At 40.8% G+C, this 14356-nt stretch overlaps 2 pseudogenes; both read left to right on the top strand.

Moving 5' to 3' along the window:
- The first annotated feature begins 3037 nt into the window (after positions 1-3037).
- LOC143854342 (phytosulfokine receptor 1 pseudogene) lies at positions 3038-5515 on the top strand (annotated as a pseudogene).
- Positions 5516-11076: 5561 nt separating this feature from the next.
- Positions 11077-13931, top strand: LOC143853768 (phytosulfokine receptor 1 pseudogene; annotated as a pseudogene).
- The last annotated feature ends 425 nt before the right edge of the window (positions 13932-14356 follow it).

Here is a 14356-nt window from a genome sequence, read left to right as displayed (position 1 = left end):
AAAAGCACCATTAAAAAAATGGCAAAAGGAATTAGCTTTGAGGGGAATAAGGGCCTCTGTGGTAATCCGTTATCATATTGTGAAGAGCTGCAAATTCCCTCCCAACAAAGCGAAGAACCACAAAGAAACAAAAGCACCATTAAAATTGTGAGTTATCAGTTTTGTACTCAAAATCAATTATAAAAATTCAAAGCAAACCTTGGCCTAGTTTGGGAAATCCTGGGCCGGACGGGGTTGGGGGAGTTTTAAGAAATGAGCCAGGGGAGGTTCTTTGGGCGTTTGCAGGTCATATTGGCATCGCCGATGCAAGTGAAGAGAAGGTGTGGGCGGTACATTAAGGCATTAAGTTATTGGATAAAAATGCCCTAAATAATATCTTGGTAGATGGAGACCCTTTGAATGTCATTAGGTGGCTTAAAGGTTCTTATCACCATTCGTGGAGATTCAATCGTTTCTTTGATGAGATATAGAATTGGACGGTTTCATCATTGATTGGTTTCTTTCATGTTAGGAGATCGGCAAATGTTGTGTCAGATGGTTTGGCCAGGGATGGGGTCCTTAGGGGATCGCTTTAGATTTTTTATTCCTTGCCCCTGAGTTTTTGTGTTTATTGTTTTCCTTCTTCTTGTTTTGTCTTCTTTGTTCTTCTTCTTCTTTTTTGTATTCACCATCTTGGTCTCCTTGCTTATCAACAAATCTTTCATCATTCAAAAAAAAAATAAAAAATCAAAACAAACAGGCCTAAAAATGGTTCTCTATATCCATGAAACATAGACACAAATTCTACCTTACAACTAAGGGCACATTTGGCTCCCATGATTTATTTTTTTATGATAAATGGGTGCCTCCAAGTGGAGATGAGGGTGGGGTGGCTAAAAAGGAAACAAAAAAACTCTAAGACTTTTTCCTGATTTTTAGCCACTTCTCATGCTCATCTCAATCATGCCCTCTCAAATCTCTCTCTCTCTCTTTCCCACTGCTCTACCCTTTTGTCAATGCTTGGAGACACTTATTTATCTTGGAAAAAAATTTCCTCACACCAAAATCCGTTAGAAAGTAAAATCACTTGTTCAGTTAGGCCCTGTTTGGATACCCACGAGATTTAGATTTGGATCTCTCTCTCTCTCTCTCTCTCTCTCTCCCTCCTTTGACACCCAGCTATTTTTTGCAGGGGTTTCTCCAATTTCCTTTTTGTGATTGGGGGTTTACAAGTCAGATTACAGTTTTTCCATTTTGTTCTTTTCATATTGCTTATTTTTTCAGAACAGTACTTGGTTCCGCAACATTGCGCAGGAACCTCCTGCTCAACGCACTAAAATCAAGAGAAAAAAGGGGGTGTGGAAATAGCAGACTATGGAATTGATTTTGCTACACCCCCTGCTATTTGTGTATTTTAGTGCGTTGCGCAGGGGTTTCCTGCGCAACGTTGCGTAGCCAAGTTTTTTTATGATACTGCAAAAAAATAATTGTGGAGACAAGTTCAGGCACAAGTATTATATGATACTGCTGATTTGTTGAAATGTTTCCTCACAGGACATATGCCTAGTTCAATCCATCAGATCATATCCTGATCATTCAAGAACCATATCAGAAGTCTGAGATCCGGGAATCCAGCTGGCATTGTGTCACAATTCAGCTAGTGGGCTTAATTCTATGACAGGAATTCACTTATATTGAAGCCTACCATCCTGAATTCTCCTTTCTGCTGCCTTACAATTTGGAATGCATTAGTGTCCTTGTTCTAGTGAGAATTGGGTGCAGTTTCTACTATTCATTATTGAGCCGTGATATGAGATGCACTAAAGAACTTCATTGAAATCACCATTGGACTGTCAGATACTAAGCAGATCCCAAGGTTTTAAGAGCTCTCAAGTCCTTACAATTTTACAAGACAACTTCAGAATCCATATCTTTTGTGATCATTCACTGATGCAAACAGAAAGTCTCTTCTTCATTAGTCAACGGTGATTTGCTAATTTATATTAAACAAACTTGAACCCAAAAATTCAAACAGAAAGTCTCTTCTTCATTGAAGAGTAAATATTAATTAAGATAGAAGACTTATTCATCAAAAGACTTCTTTTGATTTATTTCCTTAAGACCGCCATTTTATTTTATTCAGTTGAAAATTAGAAAGTCATAAATAATTATACGTCATCAATAAAAATAGGGATTTGCTAGCGTCCATCGCAGAAGGCATTTTGCTGATGGGCTGTTGCACGTGAGAGCAGCCAGCTCGTGAATGAAGACAAAATCTGCTGAAAAGTGAGCCTGTGTGGCTGTTCTCACATGCAACAGCCCTTCCTCAAAATGCCTTCTGCGATGGTCGCTAGCAAATCCCATAAAAATAACTGGTATTATCCTCACTCGTTTTGTTTATTTAATATACTTCTTCATTTTCCAGGCCATGTAACAGAGTCTGAACGAGAACAAGAAAATTAAAGCATGTGATCTGCTCCTGTCAAACTTTTCGTACGATACAATAACACAATGACATGATCGTTAGGAGTGCCATTATCAAAATGTGGTGCTCAATTTAGATAGTAATTAGTCCTAGTTTTTGTTTACTATAGGAGATCCAAAGCAAGGCATATCAAGTGAATTAATGATACGTAGTAAGGGCACGTCACATGAATGACACCTTGGAAGAACTTCCTCCATAATGACAAAGTGGCTGAGTTAAAAAAGCAACCGCCATGTAGTCCCTCACATGCTATTAAACCCTTATTTGAGAACAAAATAATCGATACAATTGATCTTGTGGTGGGTCTTAAATGGAACATATGTAATACAGACCATAGATTCTGTAGAAGGAACTGATCCCATTACCAAACAGATGTACCATTCGTAATAAAATGAAGGACTACAAATCCAATGGTTTAGGGGTCAACAAAAATGGAGTCATCAATCGTAGATAAGTTGGTTCTATCAGATGATGTGGACGGTCTGAATCAGTCAAGGAAAAACAAACTAGAAATTCCACAGAGAGTGACTCTCTTACACGAGATTTGAAATTTCTCTCATTTCCTCTTTTAATTCAAACAGAATCCATTTTACTCAAATGAATCCCAACACCATTACACTATAAATGTCAAAAACCCATTTGTTTTGTATTTCCTGTCTCATGTAAAAGATGGGTCTCGGATATTTCTGGGTGTTCTTCACTTTTCTTGGATATTGTTTCCAAGCACAGGTCTCAAATTCTCTGACTCAAAGCTGTAATACAAAGGACTTGAGTGCCTTAGAGGGTTTTTTGAGCCATCTTGATACAGGGATTTATGGGTGGAGCAATGCTTCTGATTGTTGCACTTGGGTCGGTGTCGATTGCGAGTTCTCTTCTGTTTTGGCGAACCGGGTAGTTGGGTTGGCTCTTGGAAACAAGGGATTGAAAGGGATTGTTTCAGAATCCTTGGCTGGATTGGATCAGCTTAAAGTTCTTAATCTCTCTTACAATTCTTTTCAAGACCAGGTGCCATCTGAACTGTTCCATTTGAAAAGGTTAGAGGTCCTCGATTTGAGCTCTAACCGTTTTTCTGGCTTGATTCCGCCAGATACTGACCTACCATCACTACGAATTTTCAATATTTCGTCAAATTTGTTCACTGGCAGCCAGCCACTCCTCATCAGGTCTGTGAATTTAAAGGCTTTCATTATCAGTATCAATTGGTTTTCTGGTTCTGTCAGTACGAGCATATGCAACATTTCAAGCCAAATTAGCATTCTTCAAGTCTCAATGAATTCGTTCTCCGGTGATTTTCCCATCGGTTTTGGGAATTGCAGATTCCTAATTGAACTTTCCCTCAACTCAAATGATTTGACGGGGAATTTGGCAGATGATTTATTTGGGTTGGCGTCGTTGGAGCTTTTATATGTTCAGAACAACAAGCTTTCAGGTCCGCTTAGTGACAGAATTGGTGATCTTTCTAATCTTACCGATTTGCGTCTCTCCCTTAATGGGTTCCAAGGGCATGTTCCAGACGTTTTTGGGAAGCTTGAGAAGTTACAGTATCTTTATGCTTCTTCAAACCTTTTTGAAGGTCAGTTGCCCCCTTCCTTGTTGAACTTGTCAACACTCCGCAGGCTTCATTTGAGGAACAACTCTCTGGATGGTGAGATCAATTTTAATTGCAAAACGATGGTCAATCTCAGTGTCCTTCAACTTGGTTCAAATCGGTTTCGTGGTCCTATTCCCGACAATCTTTCCTCATGCGGTGAACTGGAATACATAGGTCTTGCTAAAAATAGTCTGGGTGGCCAAATTCCCGAGAGCTTCAAAAATCTTCAGGCCCTCTCTTACCTGTCTCTTGCAAAGAATACCCTCTGTAATATTTCAGGAGCTCTGTCAATTCTGCGGCAGTGCAATAACCTAACTACTCTGGTTCTCACAAACAATTTCAAAGACGAAGAAATGCCTGTCAATGGTATTACAGGATTCGAGAGCATAATGGTTCTCGCCATTGCAGAAAGTGGCCTTTCTGGTTCAATCCCAGTGTGGTTGAGGAGGTGTAGTAAGTTACAAGTGTTAGATTTATCATTGAATCAATTTGAAGGTAGCATCCCTTTGTGGTTTGGAAATTTTGATCATCTGTTTTACTTGGATTTGTCAAACAATTCACTTACCGGGGAAATCCCCAGAAGCTTAACACAACTGGAAAGCCTAATTAGTTCCCCGAATACCTCACTGGAGGAGCCCTCTCCCAACTTTCCTATATTTTGGAGGCGCAACCAGAGTTCCAATATATTGCAATATAATCAGGTTACAAGCTTACCACCATCTTTGGATCTGAGTTGCAACAAACTTACGGGACCGATCTGGAAAGAGTTTGGGCGTCTGAAGAAGGTTCATGTGTTGGATCTGAGCAGGAATAATCTCTCAGGTTCCATTCCTGATGAGTTATCAGGCATGAGAAGCTTAGAAATTCTAGATATTTCCTCCAATAATCTCTCGGGATCCATACCTGCTTCTCTGACAAAGCTCAACTTTCTATCAAGTTTCAGCATAGCAGACAATCACTTGTCTGGGTTGATCCCTTCAGAAGGACAGTTCTCAACCTTTCCAAATTCAAGCTTTGAGGGGAACAAGGGTCTCTGTGGTAATCCGTTACCATCTTGTGAGGAGCTGCAAATTCCCTCCCAACAAAGCAAAGAACCACAAAGAAACAAAAGCACCATTAAAAGAATGACAAACGGAATTAGAGCCATCATAGGGTGGCCATTCGCAATTGGAGCAGTTGCAGGTTTTCTCCTCTCAGTTATCCTATGCACAGTGACGGGAATATTATTCTAGCTTCCATGAATGGCTAAAGTAGAATCCACGGGGGATAGGGGAGAGCAGACTTCGGTTTTCTGGGTTGTATGGAAGGGTTAATATGTTCTCTGCATTTCTATAAACCTGTTATATCTGTGTTTTAGGCTACCTACTTTGTGTATTCGAGAGTTATTTGAAGTAGTATTAGCTATGTATGACACTCTTGTAATATGTATATACATATAAATATACTTCCATGTTTCCCTATCCCAACTACAATGAATGAGTCTAATAATTCACTCACTAGTGAAATCCTCAGAAGCTTGACACAACTGGAAAGCCGCATTAGTTCCCCCAACACATCACTGGAAGAGCCCTCTCCCGGCTTTCCTTTATTTAAGAGACTCAATCAAAGTGCCAACGAGTTGCAGTATAATCAAGTTCCAATCTTATCGCCATATTTGGATCTGAGTTGCAACAAACTTACGGGACTAATCTGGAAAGAGTTTGGGCGACTAAAGATGGTTCACGTGCTGGATCTGAGCAAGAACAATCTCTCAGGTTCCATTCTTGATGAGTTATTAGGCATGAGAAGCTTAGAAACTCTGGATCTTTGTTCCAATAATCTGTCGGGATCCATACCCACTTCTCTGACAAAGCTCTTCTATCAAGTTTCAGCATAGGAGACAATTACTTGTCTGGATTGATCCCTTTAGGAGGACAGTTCTCAACCTTTCCAAATTTAAGCTTCGAGGGGAATAAGGGCCTCTGTGGTAATCCATTACCATATTGTGAAGAGCTACAAATTCCCTCCCAACAAAGCGAAGATCCACAAAGAAACAAAAGCACCATTAAAAGAATGACAAAAGGAATTAGCTTTGAGGGGAATAAGGGCCTTTGTGGTAATCCGTTATCATATTGTGAAGAGCTGCAAATTCCCTCCCAACAAAGCGAAGAACCACAAAGAAACAAAAGCACCATTAAAATTGTGAGTTATCAGTTTTGTACTCAAAATCAATTATAAAAATAACCTGGGCCTAGTTTGGGAAATCTTGGGCCGGACAGGGTTGGGGGAGTTTTAAGAAATGAGTCAGGAGAGGTTCTTTGGGCGTTTGCAGGTCATATTGGCATCGCCGATGCAAGTGAAGAGAAGGTGTGGGCGGTACATTAAGGCATTAAGTTATTGGATAAAAATGCCCTAAATAATATCTTGGTAGATGGAGACTCTTTGAATGTCATTAGGTGGCTTAAAGGTTCTTATCACCATTCGTGGAGATTCAATCGTTTCTTTGATGAGATAAAGGATTGGACGGTTTCATCATTGATTGGTTTCTTTCATGTTAGGAGATCAGCAATTGTTGTGTCAGATGGTTTGGCCAGGGATGGGGTCTTTAGGGAACTACTTTAGATTTTTTATTCGTTGCCCCTGAGTTTTTGTGTTTATTGTTTTCCTTCTTCTTGTTTTGTCTTCTTTGTTCTTCTTCTTCTTCTTTGTATTCACCATCTCAGTCTCCTTGCTTATCAACAAATCTTTCATCATTCAAAATAAAATAAAAAATCAAAACAAACAGGCCTAAAAATGGTTCTCTATATCCATGAAACATAGACACAAATTCTACCTTACAACTAAGGGCACATTTGGCTCCCATGATTTATTTTTTCATGATAAATGGGTGCCTCCAAGTGGAGATGAGGGTGGGGTGGCTAAAAAAGAAACAAAAAAACTGTAAGACTTTTTCCTGATTTTTAGCCACTTCTCATGCTCATCTTAATCATGCCCTCTCAAATCTCTCTATGTTTCCCACTGCTCTACCCTTCTGTCACTGCTTGGAGACACTTATTTATCTTGGAAAAAAATTTCCTGGCACCAAAATCCGTTAGAAAGTAAAATCACATGTTCAGTTAGGCCCTGTTTGGATACCCACGAGATTTAGATTTGGATCTCTCTCCTTTGCCGCCCGGCTCTTTTTTGCAGGGGTTTCTCCGATTTCCTTTTTGAGACGGGGGTTTACAACTCAGATTACAGTTTTTCCATTTTGTTCTTTTCATATTGCTTATTTTTTCAGATGTCTGTTTTCAGGGTTTACAAATCCGATATCTTTTTTTAGATTGCCTCTTGTCAACTTTCAAAGGAAGCAGTTGTTATTGTTTAGATGCCATTTTGTTCTTCCATGCAGTTTTTTCCATTTTGAGCTCCTTTTAATGGTTAGGAGGGTTTAATGCCCTTGGTGAATGTATCTCAGGGGAGGGATTCTAAGGAATTTCCTTTCAAATGAAAGTTGGGAGTATAACATAGGTTGACAATGAGCGAAATAGCTAATGCAAAAAGCCTTTTGTTTTTGGTAATGTGTGACATAATTTATGAGTGTAATGTTGTATGGATGATGTGTGGAATACCCAAGTTGAATGATTCCATACCAACTTTGTGTAATTTGCTAAGGCTTAAACTACACCATATGGAGGTTCTTTTCTTCCAAAAATGGAAGGTCAGGCCCTCACCCAGTGCCTTTCCGATGAGAGGTAACGTCATGCTTTTATTGACTTGAAATTCATGAGCTCCCACTCCAATTTCTGATGTGGGACTAAAATTCTAGTAAAGGTGCGACCGCCAGGGTTAAAAACATGCGACGTGCAAAACTTGGTTCGTGCGACGCTCGAACTTTGCTGGGTGATTTTCAGAAGATGCTTTGATTCTGGGGTTTTTCTAGGATTTTTGAGTGGGGAAAGGTATGGCGAGGGCTGCAACAGGGTCGGGTTTTTCAAAACCCTAGCCCAACCCTGGATCCCATTATCTTGACCCTGACCGGCCCTGACCCTGAGTCAGGGCTGAAAAACCTCAACCCATTGCCAACCCTACAGGGCTCAGCGCTGCCCTGGCCTGCCCTGATTGGGCCGAGCCGGGCTGGCCCTGATTGACCCTAGTGCAAATACATGTTACGAGTGCCAAAAATAAAGCAACCACATATCATATAGAACAAAATGATCAATAAACAAAGAAAGGGAACAAAATAAGACAATATGAATTCAACAACATCACGGGCAACAGAGACAATTAATAATAATAATCTAGAGAAACATCAATCAAAGATAATAGAAAACATTAGCAAAAGAAAAAGGAACAGATGGTTCAATTCTATAATTGAAAACTTAGGGTCGGGCCGGGTTGACCCGAGGTATCAACCCTGAACCCGACCCGACCCAGAGTCAGGGCCTAAAAAATGAATCCTGACCCACTCTCAGGGTTGGAAAATCCGGCCCAGACCCTGTTCGGGCTCAGGGCGGGACAGGGCCGACAGGGCCAAACTTGCACCCCTAGGTATGGCCATCTGATGGGACATCTGTCTAAAGTGGGAGTCCTGAATTTCTTTACCTATAAAGGTCCTTTGGTTACTTGACAACTATCAAACCTTACCCGGACGCTCATCATCGGAGTCATCATCGCGGCAACTTAACGTCAGTCCTGGTCTGTTTAAAATGGGGTCTCTCTCTCTCTCTCTCTCTCTCTCTCTCTCTCTATATATATATATATATATATATATATATATATATATATATATATATATATATATATATATATATATATATATGAGGAATAAGAGTGTGCGGTCGACCGCACCTAAGCTTAGGTGCGGTCGAGGGCCTAAACACATGGGTCCCACACTTTTTGTAGTGATCAAAACCATTCATTTGCAAGGCCCCATCATAGATAGAGTGTGTACAAAAAATCATTTTGCAATTAAAATTGATCTCACCATCCAGAGAGTTGTTCCTCAAATGAAGCCTGCGGAGTGTTGACAAGTTCAACAAGGAAGGGGGCAACTGACCTTCAAAAAGGTTTGAAGAAGCATAAAGATACTGTAACTTCTCAAGCTTCCCAAAAACGTCTGGAACATGCCCTTGGAACCCATTAAGGGGGAGACGCAAATCAGTAAGATTAGAAAGATCACCAATTCTGTCACTAAGCGGACCTGAAAGCCTGTTGATCTGAACATACAAACGCTCCAACAACGGCAACTCAAATAAATCATCTGCCAAATTCCCCGTCAAATCATTTGAGTTGAGGGAAAGTTCAATTAGGAATCTGCAATTCCCAAAACCGATGGGAAAATTGCCTGAGAACTTATTCCTCGAAAGTTGAAGAACACTAATTCGGCTTGATGTATTGCAGATACCTGTATTAACAGATCCAGAAAACTGGTTGCTACTAATAATGCATTGAGCATTTAGATCTCTTCGGCTCAGTGGTTGTTGCACATATGTGCGGAGCCTTGGTGGGAATTTGAAGAGTGAAAAATGTAGCCCACGTTTGTTTGAAACATGAGGATACAAATCCAAGAGAACATGTCTCTTGATAAAATTGAGAGATAAAGAAGGCAACACGTCTCTGTGGCATGCTTAACATGGACTTTACACAGTTACAATTAGACTATAATGGCCAGTTTCCAAAGAATAATAGAAAACAAAGAAGAGGAAGTTTCCTCTTTTAACTCTTGAATCCATTTTAAGCAAATGTAGTGCTGGTCTAGTATTATAGTGCATTCATGATTTGCAAATACATAGCTGCTTCTTTATGACACCCTTGCATTCACTAAGCCTCAAGCCCATTCCCTTTACATAGCTCAGTACTACCCACTAACTAGAGAAGCCTTCTAGCTTACCACAATTGGAGTTAGATTGCCAATTTTCTACGAGGGTTGCATTCCCAACTGTGGAGACAAGTTAAGGCACACGTATTTTATGATACTGCTGATTTGTTGACATGTTTCCTCACAGGACATATGCCTAGTTCAATCCATCAGATCATATCCTGATCATTCAAGAACCATATCTGAAGTCTGAGCTCCTGAAATCCAGCTGGCTTCGTGTCACAATGCAGCTAGTGGGGTTAATTCTACGACAGGAATTCACTTCCCATTTGGATACCTCATGCATTTGTATTTTGATTAGGATTTGAGTTTTGGATATAAATTACATCAATCATCTTCATGATCATGTTTTCAGGGAGGGAGAGAAAGAAAGAGAAAGAGAGAGAAGGAGGGAGGGAGGGATGTCTCGCTGCCGCGGGAGCAACGTCGAGGAGCAGCGACAGGAAATGAAGTTGCCACAAACATTGATTTCCAAATAACATCTCGCAGAACAGATTTGAAAATCGGATTTTTTTTGCACTGTTGTAGCTGATTTAAAAATCTAAGGATCTGACCCAGTTCCAAATATCAACTAAATCGAAATCTAAATCTTGTGGGTATCCAAACGTGGCATATTCCTACCATCTTGAATTCTCCTTTCTGCTGCCTTACAATTTGGAATGCATTAGTGTCCTTGTTTTAGTGAGAATTGGGTGCAGTTTCTACTATTCATTATTGAGCCATGATATGAGATGTGTTAACTTACCAACTTCTCCAATAGCTTAAGCTGTTGGAGAAAGGCAGTATTTAATCTTTTATACTTTAACACTCCCCCTCACGTGTGGCCCCACTTTCTAGGGTTGGCCTATAGGAGATCCAAAGCAAGCCATATCAAGTGAATTAATGATAGGCAGTAAGGGCACGCCACATGAATAGTCATCAATCGTACATAAGTTGGTACTATCAGATGATGTGGACGGTTTGAATCAGTCAAGGAAAAACAAACTAGAAATTCTATCAGAGTGACTCTCTTACACGAGATTTCAAATTTCTCTCATTTCCATAGAATAACAGAAAACGAAGTAACAGGAAGTTTCCTCTTTTAATTCAAACTGAATCCATTTTACTCAAATGAATCCCAACACCATTACACTATAAATGTCAAAAACCCATTTGTTTTGTATTTCCTGTCTCATGTAAAAGATGGGTCTTGTTAGACCGAAAATCGGTAACAGGTACGACAGTGGCGTAAGAGCGGAGCCGGATGACCAGAGGAGCTGAATCCTGAGGGACCGGAGTGAGGTGAGATGAAGTAGCTGAGTCCTGCTACGAGGGCTGAGTCCTGCACAAGGCAAGCGAGGTCAGAAGACCAACCCGGGTTTTACTCCGGACAGGCCCTTCGACACTCAAGTCAGTATGAGCAGGAGTGCAGAGCTAGTCTTAAGAGTTTTTTTGGGTGGAGAGGGTTTTCTTGTATTACCCATTGGTTTGAGCTTTGAACCCCTATTTATAGGGGAAAACGTGGTGACGTGAGATGACCTGTGCAAGGACAGGTGGCGGCCTGTGAGAGGCTGGAGTTCACCTACTCCAGGACAGGTGGCGGCCTGTGAGAGGCTGGAGTTCACCTACTCCAGGACAGGTGGCGGCCTCTGAGAGGCTGGAATTTTTACACCCCATCAGGTCTCGAATATTTCTGGGTGTTCTTCACTTTTCTTGGATATTGTTTCCAAGCACAGGTCTCAAATTCTCTGACTCAAAGCTGTAATACAAAGGACTTGAGTGCCTTAGAGGGTTTTTTGAGCCATCTTGATACAGGGATTTATGGGTGGAGCAATGCTTCTGATTGTTGCACTTGGGTCGGCGTCGATTGCGAGTTCTCTTCTGTTTTGGGCAACTGGGTAGTTGGGTTGGCTCTTGGACACAAGGGATTGAAAGGGATTGTTTCAGAATCCTTACCTGGATTGCATCAGCTTAAAGTTCTTAATCTCTCTTACAATTCTTTTCAAGACCAGGTGCCATCTGAACTGTTCCATTTGAAAAGGTTAGAGGTCCTCGATTTGAGCTCTAACCGTTTTTCTGGCTTGATTCCTCCAGATACTGACCTACCATCACTACGAATTTTCAATATTTCAGGGAATTCGTTCAACGGCAGCCAGCCACTCCTTGTAAGGTCTGTGAACTTAGAATCATTCATTATTAGTAGCAACCAGTTTTCTGGATCTGTTAATACAGGTATCTGCAATACATCAAGCCGAATTAGTGTTCTTCAACTTTCGTGGAATAAGTTCTCAGGCAATTTTCCCATCGGTTTTGGGAATTGTAGATACATAAATGGACTCTTCCTCAACTCAAACGATTTAATGGGGAATTTGGCAGATGATTTATTTGGGTTGCCGTCGTTGGAGCGATTGTATATTCAGAACAACAGGCTTTCAGGTCTGCTTAGTGACAGAATTGGTGATCTTTCTAATCTTACTGATTTGTTTCTCTCCTTTAATGGGTTCCAAGGGCATGTTCCAGATGTTTTTGGGAAGCTTGAGAAGTTACAGTATCTTTATGCTTCTTCAAACCTTTTTGAAGGTCAGTTGCCCTCTTCCTTGTTGAACTTGTCAACACTCCGTAAGCTTAATTTGAGGAACAATGCTCTTGATGGTGAAATCAATCTTAATTGCACAACAATGGCCAATCTCAGTTCCATTGATCTTAGTTTGAATTGGTTTCATGGGCGTATTCTCGATAATCTTTCCTCTTGCAGTGAACTGAAAACCATAGATCTTGCTAGCAATAGTTTGGGTGGCCAAATTCCCGAGAGCTTCAAAAATCTTCAGGCCCTCTCTCACCTATCCCTTTCAAATAATAGCTTCCACAATATTTCAGGAGCTCTGTCAATTCTGCAGCAGTGCAATAACCTAACTACTCTGGTTCTCACCACAAATTTCCATGGCGAAGAAATGCCTGTCGGTGATATTATAAGATTCAAGAGCATAATGGTTCTCGTCATTGCAAATAGTGGCCTTTCTGGTTCAATCCCAGTGTGGTTGAGGAGGTGTAGTAAGTTACAACTGTTAGATTTATCATGGAATCAATTTGAAGGCAGCATCCCTTCGTGGTTTGGAAATCTTGATCATCTGTTTTACTTGGATTTGTCAAACAATTCACTTACCGGGGAAATCCCCAGAAGCTTGACACAACTGGAAAGCCTAATTAGTTCCCCCAATACCTCACTGGAGGAGCCCTCTCCCGACTTTCCTTTATTTTGGAGGCTTAACGAGAGTTCCAATGTATTGCAATATAATCAGGTTACAAGCTTGCCACCATCTTTGGATCTGAGTTGCAACAAACTTACAGGACCGATCTGGAAAGAGTTTGGGCGTCTGAAGAAGGTTCTTGTGTTGGATCTGAGAAGGAATAATCTCTCAGGTTCCATTCCTGATGAGTTATCAGGCATGAGAAGCTTAGAATTTCTGGGTCTTCCTTCCAATAATCTCTCGGGATCCATACCTGCTTCTCTGACAAAGCTCAACTTTCTATCAAGTTTCAGCGTAGCAGACAATCACTTGTCTGGGTTGATCCCTTCAGAAGGACAGTTCTCAACCTTTCCAAATTCAAGCTTTGAGGGGAACAAGGGTCTCTGTGGTAATCCGTTACCATCTTGTGAGGAGCTGCAAATTCCCTCCCGACAAAGCAAAGAACCACAAAGAAACAAAAGCACCATTAAAAGAATGACAAACGGAATTAGAGCCATCATAGGGTGGCCATTCGCAATTGGAGCAGTTGCAGGTTTTCTCCTCTCAGTTATCCTATGCACAATGACGGGAATATTATTCTAGCTTCCATGAATGGCTAAAGTAGAATCCACGGGGGATAGGCGAGAGCAGACTGCGGTTTTCTGGGTTGTATGGAAGGGTTAATATGTTCTCTGCATTTCTATATACCAGTTATATCTGTGTTTTAAGCTACCTACTTTGTGTATTCGGGAGTTATTTGAAGTAGTATTAGCTATGTATGACACTCTTGTAATATGTATATACATATAAATATACTTCCATGTTTCCCTATCCCAACTACCATGAATGAGTCTAATAATTCACTCACTAGTGAAATCCTCAGAAGCTTGACACAACTGGAAAGCCGCATTAGTTCCCCCAACACATCACTGGAAGAGCCCTCTCCCGGCTTTCCTTTATTTAAGAGACTCAATCAAAGTGCCAACGAGTTGCAGTATAATCAGGTTCCAATCTTATCGCCATATTTGGATCTGAGTTGCAACAAACTTACGGGACTAATCTGGAAGGAGTTTGGGCGACTAAAGATGGTTCACGTGCTGGATCTGAGCAAGAACAATCTCTCAGGTTCCATTCTTGATGAGTTATTTGGCATGAGAAGCTTAGAAACTCTGTATCTTAATCTCTCGGGATCCAGACCCACTTCTCTGACAAAGCTCTTCTATCAAGTTTCAGCATAGGAGACAATTACTTGTCTG

The sequence above is a fragment of the Tasmannia lanceolata genome, unplaced genomic scaffold, assembly GCF_043159265.1.
Source record: "Tasmannia lanceolata isolate RefF3 unplaced genomic scaffold, GAP_Taslan_0.1 ptg000020l, whole genome shotgun sequence".
Taxonomy (NCBI): Eukaryota; Viridiplantae; Streptophyta; class Magnoliopsida; order Canellales; family Winteraceae; genus Tasmannia; species Tasmannia lanceolata.
This window is presented reverse-complemented; position numbering and strand designations above follow the sequence as displayed.